The sequence below is a fragment of the Camelina sativa genome, chromosome 15 (assembly GCF_030686135.1).
Source record: "Camelina sativa cultivar CO46 ecotype springtype chromosome 15, ASM3068613v1".
Classification (NCBI taxonomy): Eukaryota; Viridiplantae; Streptophyta; class Magnoliopsida; order Brassicales; family Brassicaceae; genus Camelina; species Camelina sativa.
Window position 1 is genome coordinate 17,289,275 of NC_141894.1, and position 12,711 is coordinate 17,301,985.

The 12,711-nt window shown below is 40.2% G+C and overlaps 1 non-coding gene across 1 annotated transcript; it reads left to right on the forward strand.

Annotated features, from left to right (window-relative positions):
- The first annotated feature begins 5,390 nt into the window (after positions 1-5,390).
- LOC147926763 (small nucleolar RNA R71) lies at positions 5,391-5,497 on the forward strand. Its single transcript, XR_015583159.1, has one exon. It is a non-coding gene; the product is annotated as a small nucleolar RNA R71 (small nucleolar RNA).
- Positions 5,498-12,711: the final 7,214 nt, after the last annotated feature.

The following is a 12,711-nucleotide window of genomic DNA, read 5'->3' on the forward strand; positions in this document are numbered from 1 at the left end:
AAAACGAGATAAAAGCTAAGATAACCGAGTCAAAACTTAACAAAACGTATTAATAGGAAAAACATGGAAATCTCTAAAACAACGACAATATAGAACGTCGGTTCGGGAATCCTTCTCGGATGCGTCTTCGGGACATAACCAGGACGTCAGTTTAAGACCGTCGATAGAGTCGCATTGTGAGAGTGTCGATCGAGTCGCATCGTGAGAGTGTCGATCGAGTGGCATCTTGAGGATGCTCAGAAACTGTCGATCGAGTCGCGACGTGAGGGTGCTCAGAAACTGTTGATCGAGTCGCGAAGTGTGGGTGCTCAAAAACTGTCGATCGAGTCGCGACGTGAGGGTGCTTAGGAGCTGCTGATCAAGTCGCGTCTTGAGGGTGCTCAGGAGCCATCCTGGGACGTCTTGGTCGAGTCGCGTCTTGAGGGTGCTCGGGAGCCATCCTGGGACGTCTTGGTCGAGTCGCGTCTTGAGGGTGCTCAGGAGCCATCCTGGGACGTTTTGGTTGAGTCGCTGCTAACATCCGATCGAGTGGGAGCTCTCCTTTGCGTGCGGGTCGAGTCAAATTTCTGAACGTACATGCATCCACTAAAACGGAGATAACTCATGAACCACGACTCCGATTGGTTTGAAATAAACTGTATTGGAAAGACGACTCAATTTTCTACAACTTGGTTGAAGACTTCGAAAGCTGAATCCCAAAGAAAAATCTTCACTCGACTCGATAAAAGACGTGGAAGCTTGCGTCGCTGGGTAGTGTAGATCGAGTCGCTTAACTGCTCTTCTGATCCTTGTTTGCATTTGATGGTTTGGACACCTCCTAAAACACCTGAAACAACTCCAAAATGCAAGATGCGTGCAAGACCAATGCAAAGACTACCTAGATATGCATGTTGTGCAAAAGAGACTAAAAACAATACAAAGCAATGAGTTAAGAGAACAAAATGAATGACAAATGCATCATGAAAATGTGTAAAATATATACATATCAACTCCCCCAAACTTATTCTTTGCTTGCCCTCAAGCAAACAACCAAGAACAAAGTATGGAAGAGAGGTTTGAAGATGGGGTCTCAGAACCTAAAACATGCTGAATAGAGTAGTTAGAATCAAGGTCCTTGTTATTGGTTCTATGATGCATGGTGAAGGAACTCTATTTAAAAACTTTAGACAAGCTCATCACAACCTGAAACGATTCCGAACCTTAGTCTACACATGCCATCATTTCTATCATTCCCTTTAACATTCATTAACAAAGAACCATGAATCAAGCTATGCAATGTCATCAAACTCATTTGGCCGGGGTGAAGGGGTAGAGACAAAAATTGGTCTTCTTTGCAAGTGGTTTTAACAATATAGAACATGGATCTCTCGCGAACATGAGTTGAGCTTAAGAGAAGGCTAAAGGTTAAAACCAACTGATACATACAAGAGCAGTGCCTCGTCTACCCAAAGGTCCCAAGGAAACTTAGCTCTAACTTTCTAACCCCAGAAGTTGGTCCTATCTCTACCCTTCATCGACATCTCTTCTAAAACCCATTATCTCATTATTTTAACTTAGCCTTAGGAGGAGAATACTTCATTTCAATCTAGCGGATGGGAAACCATTTTTTATCACTATGGTTCTCTTTCTTTTGTTCTTAGAATTCTAGACTTCTTAAGCATTTTGCTTTCTCTTCCTTGTCTAAACTTTTCTTTCTATGCCCAGAACCAATAACTCTTTTACATTGCACAACCAACATCCTTTACTAGACTTGTAAACCTTGAAAACACATTCCCCCTCCTAAAGACTCTTTACCTATTTTTTTTTCTCTTCTCAGAACAAATCCAATCTCAAAACCCAAAATCGAGTTCTCACCTAGTCCTACTAGTCCGAATAGCGCGAACTAGAACTACACAGGATCCTACTCTTGTCGGCTAGAACCTAACACTTTCTAACAAGCTCAACTCGGAAAAGGCCTCACACTCAAAAATACAATTGGCTTGAAAAAAGGGTTGGTTAAGGGTGCGGGAAACTGTTCCAAAGATGGGAATCAGCTACTTGGATTATTAAGGGTGGTAAAATGGAGAAAGATAATCCAAGTATGTATGTGGTATCCATGAGCTCAACTTCAATGCATAACATGATAATTGCAAGTCATGATTAGGTTCAGGTAGATAGGGAATGATCTCAAAACAAGCTTCAATCAAGACTAGAATGCAATTTTGAGAATTCAAGACCTGGTTCAGTCTTACATTTCAAGTTCAATCAACATGCATCAAAGAACTAATAATAAGGGCCTTGATCCTATCCTATTGAATTCAGCATGTTAACAACGTTACAATCATCATCAACCCCTATGCTAAATGCAACATTCCTAAATGAACAACACTAGACTCAATCCTAATATGCAAATGCAAACTACATGAACACTCTGTTTTTGTGGAAATTTTTGAAAATTTTCAAATTTTTATGGCTTTTCTATGCAAATAGATGAATGCAGACTCAAACATGATATGATGCAAAAATTGGAAATAAGAATCACAGAAAACATCATCAGATACATCATCTCAAACTCTCCCCCAAACTTAAATTACACAGTCCCGTGTGTAAGAGAAATTTGAAGTAAGATTTGAGAATCATAATAGAAACAATGCAAGGATGAGATGGTATATACAAAGGAAATGTAGGAGTACCTCAGTTGTAAAAGAAGGAGTCGGTGCTCGCGACGGCGGATCGAGTGAGATGATGGTTGGTTCCGGGAGCAGCTACGGTTTGTCGTCGATCGAGTGGGAGTGATGGTTGGTTTTGGGAGCAGCTCCGGTTCGTCGTCGATCGATTGGGAGTCTTCTACACCGGATCGAGTTAGAACGTCGTCGAGTCGTGGCTAGGTCGAGTCGTTGGCAAGAACTTCACGAGAGCTCCTCTTCTATTGCTTCATTCCATGTCTGCAAAACCCAACACTCTGCTATTTGTATTTTTTTCTTTTGCCACTTTAGCTGGCCATACTCCCTTCTGTGGATTCCTGAACAGCAGAAAACGAAAAACAAAAATTAAAAACACAAGATCCTAATTGTATTTACAGAGATACCTTTGGGACTTCCTCCCAAATGAGCTTGTTTAAAGTCTCTGAGCTTGGCTTTGCATACTCCTTATGCTTTGGGAGGTTAATAGAGAGGTGGTGAGCTCCCCTCTGGTATGCCTTGTCTAGCCAGATACTCTTTAACATTCTGCCCAGGTTCAACAACAAATGAACTGCTCTTCTTCATTATCCCAAACATCCACCTTAATTTCCTTGAAGGAGAACTTCTCATTGTACCTTGGAGCTTCTTGATTTGCCCACTCATCTCCTTCACCATAGCTGTTAACTCTCTCACTGAATCCCCTAGAATCTTGGTAGTTTGGAGTTCAGACAAACTGTCAAGCGCGGGAGGACTTGTCTCTTGCGGTTGGTAAAGTTTAGGAAGCAGGTCATGACGCTTAGGGAGAGCAACAACTGCACTCGAGTTGGAACACGGTCGAGTGCCCCTTCGAGTTTTTTCTTTGGTTACCCAAACTCCTGTTTCTGCCTCATTCACACCCTCAAAGATGTCAAACCCAGCTTTCTGATCTTTCTCTTCAATCACGAAGGTCTGCCCATCAATAGTTGGCTTCTTCTTAGCATCCTTGATATCAAAATTCATCTTGAAATTCTTACACAGATTGAGATCAATCATCCTCTTCTTGACATCAATGACTGCTCCAGCTGTAGCTAAGAAAGGCCTTCCCAGGATTAGTGGATCTTTAGGCTCTTCATCCATTCCCAGCACCACAAAGTCGGTAGGAATCTCAGCTTGTCCAATTTTGATGGACATGTTCTCTAGTAGACCATGAGGCAATCTAGTAGTCCTATCAGCCAATATTAAGTGGAGGTTGCATGACTTGTATTCGTTGAATCCTAGCCTCTGAGCTAAAGAGAGTGGCATGAGGCTTACTGAAGCACCAAGGTCACATAGGCACTTTTTGAAGGCCAATGGACCTAGAGAACAAGGCAAGGTGAAAGAACCAGGGTCCTCTAGCTTCTTTGGAATAATCATCTTCTGAATAACAGCTTTGCATTCATGAATAACCCCACCTATGTCATGCACTACCCTCTCATCTTCCAGAGCCTTAGCATGAGCTCCTTTAGCTATCTCCTCTTTCTCTTTGGTCCTTTCTGTTACCAAATCAGTTAAAAACTTTTGATATTGAGGCACAAGTGCAAATGCATCAAGCAAAGGCATCCTAAGTTCAATCTCCTTGGCTTGGTTTTCAAACAGAGTTTTATACTTCTCAGTAAGCTGCTTCTTAAACCTCACTGGAAATGGTAGAGGTGGCTTGTATGGTGGAGGAATGAATCTCACAGGTTTATCCTTGGGAGCAGCGGGTTCTTTAGTAGCTTCAGGATCAGATTGCTTGGCTGACTTAATTGGATCCTTGAGCACCTCGACGTGATCCTTTATCTGAACTACATCTTGAAGAAAATCCTCCCCATCTAAACTCTCATTGTCCTCAGTGAGCCGTACATCTACAGCTTGGGTGGTGATGGCATAGATTGTAGCATAGTCCTTGGGATTTTGAACTGCTTTTCCAGGTAGTTGGCCAAGTGTTGGGGTAGAATTAGAAACAGTCTTGCCTTCCATGTACTTTATCTTGGAGTTAAGAGCTTCAAACTTGACATTAAGATCATTGTATGAACACTCCATTCGCTGACTGAGTTCAGCAAACTTCTTAGCAGTATCCAGAGATCTGCTAGCTTGACCCTGAAGAAGTTGTTGCATCATTTGCTTCATTTCTTGATCTGGGGCTGGAGTAGGCTGTACTGGTTGAGGGCGGAATCCTGGTGGTGGTCCTGAGGGAGCTTGGTAACCTTGCTGGAACTGCTGTTTAGGGATGAATCCCTGATTGTAAGGCACAAAAGGTTTTTGTTGTTGCTGCTGAGGGGCTACACCTGATCCTGTGGATTTGCAACGTTGGTGCTCCGGTAAGACAAATTGGGGTTCGTCTTGTAGGGGTTGTAACCTTTGTTGTATCCACCTTGATTCTGGATATAGCTGATCTCCTCAATCTGCTCGCCCTCCCCATCTGGAACTTGGAAAGGGTCATCCTCAGATACAAAGTGGACGCTCCTCTGTTGGCTTAGCAAGAGATGGTCAAGCTTCTCATTGACACTCTTGAGGTCCTTCTTGTACTTCTCTTCAGACCCAGCGTCGCCGTGAACTGTGCGGTCATATTCCTCATTGTAGTTTCCGTCTGACTGGGCGAGATTCTCAACTAATTGCCATCCTTCATCAACTTCTTTGTTCAGGAAATTACTGTTAGAAGCAGTGTCAAGCAGCATGCGGATTTTTGGAAGTACACCACGGTATAGAGTGCTCAGCAGTGACTCGTTGCTGAAACCATGGTGTGGACACTGGCTATGGTAACCCTTGAAACGCTCCCATGCTTCAAATAATGATTCTGAGCTCTTCTGAGTGAAGCTGAAAATCTCATTCATGAGACGTGCTGTTCTGGAGTTGGAGAAAAACTTGGCCAAGAATGCTTTCTTGCAACCATCCCAGGTGGTGATTGATCCCTTGGGAAGGTTTTTCTCCCATTGATGAGCCTTGTCTCCCAGGGAGAAAGGGAAGAGGCGCAACTTGTAACCATCCTCACTCATGCCGTTGATCTTGGTGAGACTGCAAAGACGGTCGAACTCGTCCAAGTAGTCGAGTGGATCCTCCATAGGCAACCCGTGAAACTTGTTTCCTTGGATCATGGTAATCAGACCACTTTTGATCTCGAAGTTGTTGTTCTGCACGGCGGGAGGGACGATTCCAGCACGCTGAGTATGAGTGTTTGGTGCATCCCCAGCACCAATGTTTCGCGGTCCCGGATGTGGTTCATTCTGTTGTTCCATAGTGACTGGTACGGGATGATCGTCTAAAGTACGAGCTTGTCGTGGTTGTTGCAACCGATTGATTTCATCGATAACAGGAAGGAGATTCTGATGCCCTCTTGATCTGGTGTGCATGCAAGGTTGCAATCAACAGGTACCTGAGGTGCAAGACAAACAAGCAGACAACCAAAACAAGTCATTACCCAGAATGATAAGTGTAACAAAACTTAATCTTGCAAAACTTGAAATCTTAAATTTAGCAAAACGAATCCCAAATGGCAACGGCGCCAAATTAATACTAGGATTTTTGTGCGTCCTAGCAGGTCTCAATTAACCTTATGCAGTTGTAGTACTTAAGGTGTCAATCCAAATGGGAAACTTTACTAACAATTAAGATGCAATCAAGGAGTCACAAGTTAAGACAATTCAAAGAGAGTGTTTGTCTAACAGTCCTAGAACGATCAAAATACAAAAACGGGAATGAGTCACAGAACTAGAAACGAGAATGCATGACAAGAAGTTAAAATGAATAAAAACAAAAATGAGTCTAAGCATGAACTAAAAGGCAAGAAACGAAACAGTCTCAGGAATGTAATAAATATCAGAAAGAAAGAGGTCCTAAGGATGGGAGTAATTGATGTCGGTGGAGTATCCTAGTCTATAGAGTATTTAACATGCCACAAGCAAACCATCCCTAAACAATGAACATCACTTCTTAGCTAATCCAATCTCTTGACAGAAGCTACTCAAACTCAACCACTTCCAAACCTAGCTCTCGCTAGACAAACATGATCAAGCTTGGGATGAAAAACAAGTTCATTCACGTCAACAAACATCCTAGACAACTAATCTCTTAGGCTAGGAACGTAAGTCTCTGGCACTAGTTGGTCAGACATTTCATCGAACACCTTTTGGATGCGGAAATGTCTAAAACCCAGTTCCAATTGATCAGAGAAAACTAGTATTTCTAACTCTAGTCCAGAAGGGAATCATACAATCAAAGCTTAAACACACTACATCCTAAGATCCTCCACCTAATCTATCCCATCCTTAAGAACTACCACACTACTCAGATCCGAAAATTGTCATCAAAGATACAAACTCAGAAAACATTGAATCAAGCATCCTAAGATAGATAAAAATGAGATGAACAAGTTTGTAGAAGAAATCGAATCAAAAGACTGAATAAATTCAAAGCATCAGGATACAAAATATCAAGCGTTTTAGGTGGCTAGGGTAAACCTTAAGGGAAAGAACAAAAACGAGATAAAAGCTAAGATAACCGAGTCAAAACTTAACAAAACGTATTTATAGGAAAAACATGGAAATCTCTAAAACATAAAACGACAATATAGAACGTCGGTTCGGGAATCCTTCTCGGATGCGTCTTCGGGACATAACCAGGATGTCGGTTTAAGACCGTCGATAGAGTCGCATCATGAGAGTGTCGATCGAGTCGCATCTTGAGGATGCTCAGAAACTGTCGATCGAGTCACGACATGAGGGTGCTCAGAAACTGTCGATCGAGTCGCGACGTAGGGTGCTCAGAAACTGTCGATCGAGTCGTGATGTGAGGGTGCTCAGAAACTGTCGATCGAGTCGCGACGTGAGGGTGCTCAGGAGCTGCTGATCGAGTCGCGTCTTGAGGGTGCTCAGGAGCCATCTTGGGACGTCTTGGTCGAGTCGCGTCTTGAGGGTGCTCGGGAGCCATCCTGGGACGTCTTGGTCGAGTCGCGTCTTGAGGGTGCTCAAGAGCCATCCTGGGACGTCTTGGTCGAGTCTCTGCTAACATCCGATCGAGTGGGAGCTCTCCTTTGCGTGCGGGTCGAGTCGGATTTCTGAACGTATATGCATCCACTAAAACGGATATAACTCATGAACCACGACTTTTATTGGTTTGAAATAAACTGTATTGGAAAGATGACTCAATTTTCTACAACTTTGATGAAGACATCGAAAGCTGAATCCCAAAGAAAAATTTTCACTCGACTCGATCAAAGACATGGAAGCTTGCGTCGCTGGGTAGTGTAGATCGAGTCGCTTAACTGCTCTCCCGATCCTTGTTTGCATTTGATGGTTTGGACACGTCCTAAAACACCTGAAAAAACTCCAAAATGCAAGATGCGTGCAAGACCAATGCAAAGACTACCTAGATATGCATGTTGTGCAAAAGAGACTAAAAACAATACAAAGCAATGAGTTAAGTGAACAAAATGAATGACAAATGCATCATGAAAATATGTAAAATATATACATATCACCCCCCCCCCCCAAAACTGTTCAATTGCGTTTTTTCAAAGTAACAAAGGAGCCCAATTCATTTCTTCTTCTTCTCGACATTCTTCTTCTTCCTTATATGTGTTGATGCGATTTCTTTCAACAAAAACCCAAACCACAACTCTCTCACTTCTTACTCGTTTTTGCTGATTCAAAGATCTAGTCCACTCGATTTTTGCTCCAGAATCTGATTATAGAACCCTCTTTCACTCGCTAGCAAGGTAACATCACTATATCTCAATTTATTTGAATTAACCAAGATTTGCTAAATTCTAAAAATTTCTTGTCTAAATCGATTTAGATGCGGATAGGCTTAAATTATGCTAGTATTAGGCTTTGTGAACCTTGGATAATAATTATTGGAGCTTGCTTTGCATAATTTGGTGAAATGTTTTGAGTTTTAGTGACTTAGGGTTCTTGAGTTTGAAAAACGAAAATTATAAACTTGTTAGACTTTGGAGCTTTTTAATTTCTTTGGCTTGCTTTTGTTGCTATTTGGTTTGATTCCCATTGAAGTTTGACAAGTTTAAGAATTTATCATAATGCGAGAGTTTTGAATATTTATAGAGTTATGAGAGTTTTTAATGGTTTGTGTATGAATTTGTGGATTCTTACTCTTGTTTTTGTAATGAGGTAATAACTTTGCTTTCATTGTGTCACATTTGTGTAATTTGTGACAATTTGAGACTTGAACTTTACAAAATTTCTATTTTTATTCTCTTGTCACTCATTTGGTATTGAATGTCTCTGAATGTACAATGTTGGGAAGTTCTAGAGCAAGCACCAAACAAAAGAGCTCCGAGACAACAACTGAACCACCTACAGCTCCTTCGACTTCAAGTGAGAAAAAAGCTCTTAAGGCAATCAGAAACATCATTGAATATCCAACCAAGTTTGTGGATAGAGACTTGTTGGATAGAATGAAATTCCTTGGGAGATTTAATGGTTCTTCACCAAGATGGGGCTTAAGAAGATTGCAAGGATGGACTATCCAACTTATCCAGAACCTACCATTGAATCTTGTGCACCATGGATCCAAAGGTCCCCATTGCTAAGGAAGGGATGGTCTCATTCACGGTGCAATCCAAGGGCTACAAAATCTCAATCCCGGACCTTTGTGAAGCATATAGGTGTGAAAACAACAATGCATTGTGCTTCCCAAACTTCAAAGGGATTGATCTTCTTTGGGACACTTTGGCAAAGGGAAATTTTGTTAGCTACAAGTTCAAGGTCACGCAAGTCCATCACCCGGGGGTTCGTTACGCTATCAAGACCATTGGTAAGACCCTTTTTGGTAGAGCAGAGGTTAGAACCACAACCAAGTTGGCGTTATGCTTCATCTTTCAAGCGTTGAAAGATATCCTATTAGAGAACCTTGATGACAATTATGAGGCTGACGAAGTTGATGATGATCTCAGAAATGATCGTGAGGCTGATCACGTGTTGTTTTTGAAGCCAAACCCAGTTTGTTCCGGCTTTCTTTAATTTGTCTTATTTCAATCTGGTTTGTTTCAGTTTAGTTTCCTCATTAGGAGAGACCATCTTTTGTTTATGCAACTTTTAGGGTTTTTAAGCTTCTCTTAAGGTTTTTATCAAAATTTTGTTGGATCTTTATTACTTTAAAGTCCTTAATAGCAAGTTTCTCTCTTTATTTCTTTATTCTACAAGCTCTAATTATGATGTCAAAAAGATCAAACCTCTACATTTTTGTGATCATAACCATGAGTGAGTAGATCTTTTAGAACTTTGGGCTTGGTAGATTAGGGAGATAGATGATTGATCTTTGATGTTTAAAGCTTTATTTACATGAATCCATTTTTGTTTAGTGATTATAATGCTAGATAGCCTTGATCAAGCTTGAATCTAGACATTAGGATTTCCATGCCCATAAGGTGTTTGATGAAATTCCTGAACCAAACTATTCAAGAGTTTTGCATTCCTAGCCGATGGAAATTGATAATTAGGGTGCTTAGTGGTATTTAGACTTGATTATAATGCATGCTTATCTTGTGATTGCCTTTGGAATTAGTTGATGATTACTTGATTTGCATAGAGTCTTTATCATGGAAGTGAATTGATTTACATTTGTGTTATTAGCCTAAGAATTGTTATTGATTGTTTGCTTAGACATCTAGGATTGATTAACTGTTTCCCGAGTCATTAACCTTGTCCAAGATTCATTTTTTTATCTTGATTTAAAACCATTTTCAGTTTGAGTTTGCTTTGCGTTGAGTTTGCTTTCTTTTACTTCGTTTAATGTTGCTTTGTAAGCTAAGTTGATTCTTAAAACCAACTTTTTGTTTACGTTTAGATTAAGCAATCTTGTGCATTCTTAGTGAGTTGAATCTTTGCAAATCTGTGGTTCAATATTAATTGACTACCTAAAATACTACATCAAACTCTGCCCAAAAAAAAAAATTATTCTATTAGAAAATTATTTATATTTTATGGAGAAAACAATTTCTCCATTTTAGTAAATTGTATATCATACTTTGTAAGCATTACATTATAACATCCGCAAACCAAAATGTGCATTTTGGGGATGGGTGTCGACCGACACCAATAATTTTTGGTTTGACCATATTGACTTAATTGCCGATTTGGGTCGGTTTGGTTTGAGAAAAACCATAGAACCGGACTACTTAAGTGAAATGTCGACGAGAAGGATTTTGGGAAGTGTTGTTTGTCGCCGTTCCATAGTTTTAGAGAAAAAAAGAGAGAAAAGAGTGTTCTTGAGAGTTTGGTGATTTTTTATATTTTATGAAGAATATAATTTCTCCATTTTAGTAAATTGTATATCATACTTTGTAAGCATTACATTATAACATCCGCGAACCAAAATATGCATTTTGGGGATGGGTGTCAATTGACACCAATAATTTTTGGTTCGACCATATTGACTTAATTGCCGATTTGGGTCGGTTTGGTTTGAGGAAAACCATAAAACCAGACTACTTAAGTGAAATGTCGACAAGAAGGATTTTGGGAAGTGTTGTTTGTCGCCGTTCCATAGTTTTAGAGAAAAAAAGAGAGAAAAGAGTGTTCTTGAGAGTTTGGTGATTTTTGGGAAGATTTCTAGCTTTTCTTGAGAGATCTGGAGCTAGGAGGGTGTTAGAAACTTGCTAGGAGTGTGGAATTCGTTGCTATCGGTCAGAAACTTCCTGCAAAGAGGTGAGTGCATGACCATGGCTTATCTAAGCTAAGATCTCTATTTCTATGTGATTTGTGCTTGTATGATTGTTTCCTTTGAGTTTCCTATGGGTTTTTGTGCCTTCTATGGCTGGGATTTGCTTCTGAGGATGCAGGGACCAGTTGGGAGAAGCTTGGAGGCGAGTTTCAGAGTTTCTGATCAAGGAAAATCGATGCTCAGCATCGGTGTCGGTCGACACCAACGCGAGGACGATTCGATAACTTTGGTGACTGTCGATCGACACCATGTGGAGGTGTCGGTCGACACAAACTAGGGTTTTGGGGATGTCGAGCATGGTGTCGGTCGACACCAAATTGTCAGTGTCGGTCGACACCCGTCTTCAGTTGCGAGGGTTGATGCAAATGCTTTGTATATTGCTTTGTTTGTTTTATTATTTGTTGTTTGTGGCATGAAGAGATCTTATTGCTTGTGTGTTTCGCCCAGTAGATGGGAGGATTGTCTCACTGAGTGTTTATCAAATACTCATGCATCTCAATTTGTGTTTGTGGTGCAGGTAAAGGCAAAGTATGATTGTGGAATCAAGACGATGAAGAGGAGGGTGTTTTAGTGATTCGATTGGTTGTTGTCTAGCTTTTGCTAGGTTGCTAGATTTGGATCATTAGAATGTGGTTTAGGCTGCTGGTTTCTTGATTCATGTTGTTGGATTATTGGTTAATTGTTATGAATTAATATTGGTTATTAGATTATTGGTTATTTATAGGTTTAATGGTATTGGTTATGTTATTCGCTGCTGTGTGATTGTGGTTAGGTGGATAGTGGGTATGAGACCATTAATTTAGACTATTATTATATTTATTATAAAAAAAAACGAGTCGGATCGTTTCATACATTTAATCACCAAATATATATATATATATATATATATATATATATATAAATACTAAAAAAAAAGCAAAATTTCCAGAAAAACAATGTCACTTCTCCTTAGGATATCGTCAATTTACTCTGTTATTACCATTCATCAACATATTCCTCAAAACTTAATAACACAATTAGCAATAAGCAGAATGAAACTCATGTTATTCCACAAAAGGTATGCTTTGCAAATTGGTAATCTTTCCTTTATTGGCTCTTGCTTTTCCTTTACAGCATTTTAATACTTAAAAGGGTTCATCATCTGAGTTGATCAATTCACCAAACACTTCTCTAGCTTTTTGACCATAGTCTTTCTTCTCATCCCTCCCTGCAAGCTGCTTCTTCCTTACTTGGCTGCATTCCATATTTCCATGGGTAGACTCTCTAATAATTACCCTTCTTCAATATTTTGTATCTACTTAAAATCTTTCAATATTTCTTGCTCACTTTTTTCTTTGTAATTTTTGTGAGTAAATGAAGTTTTCATCTTTATCCA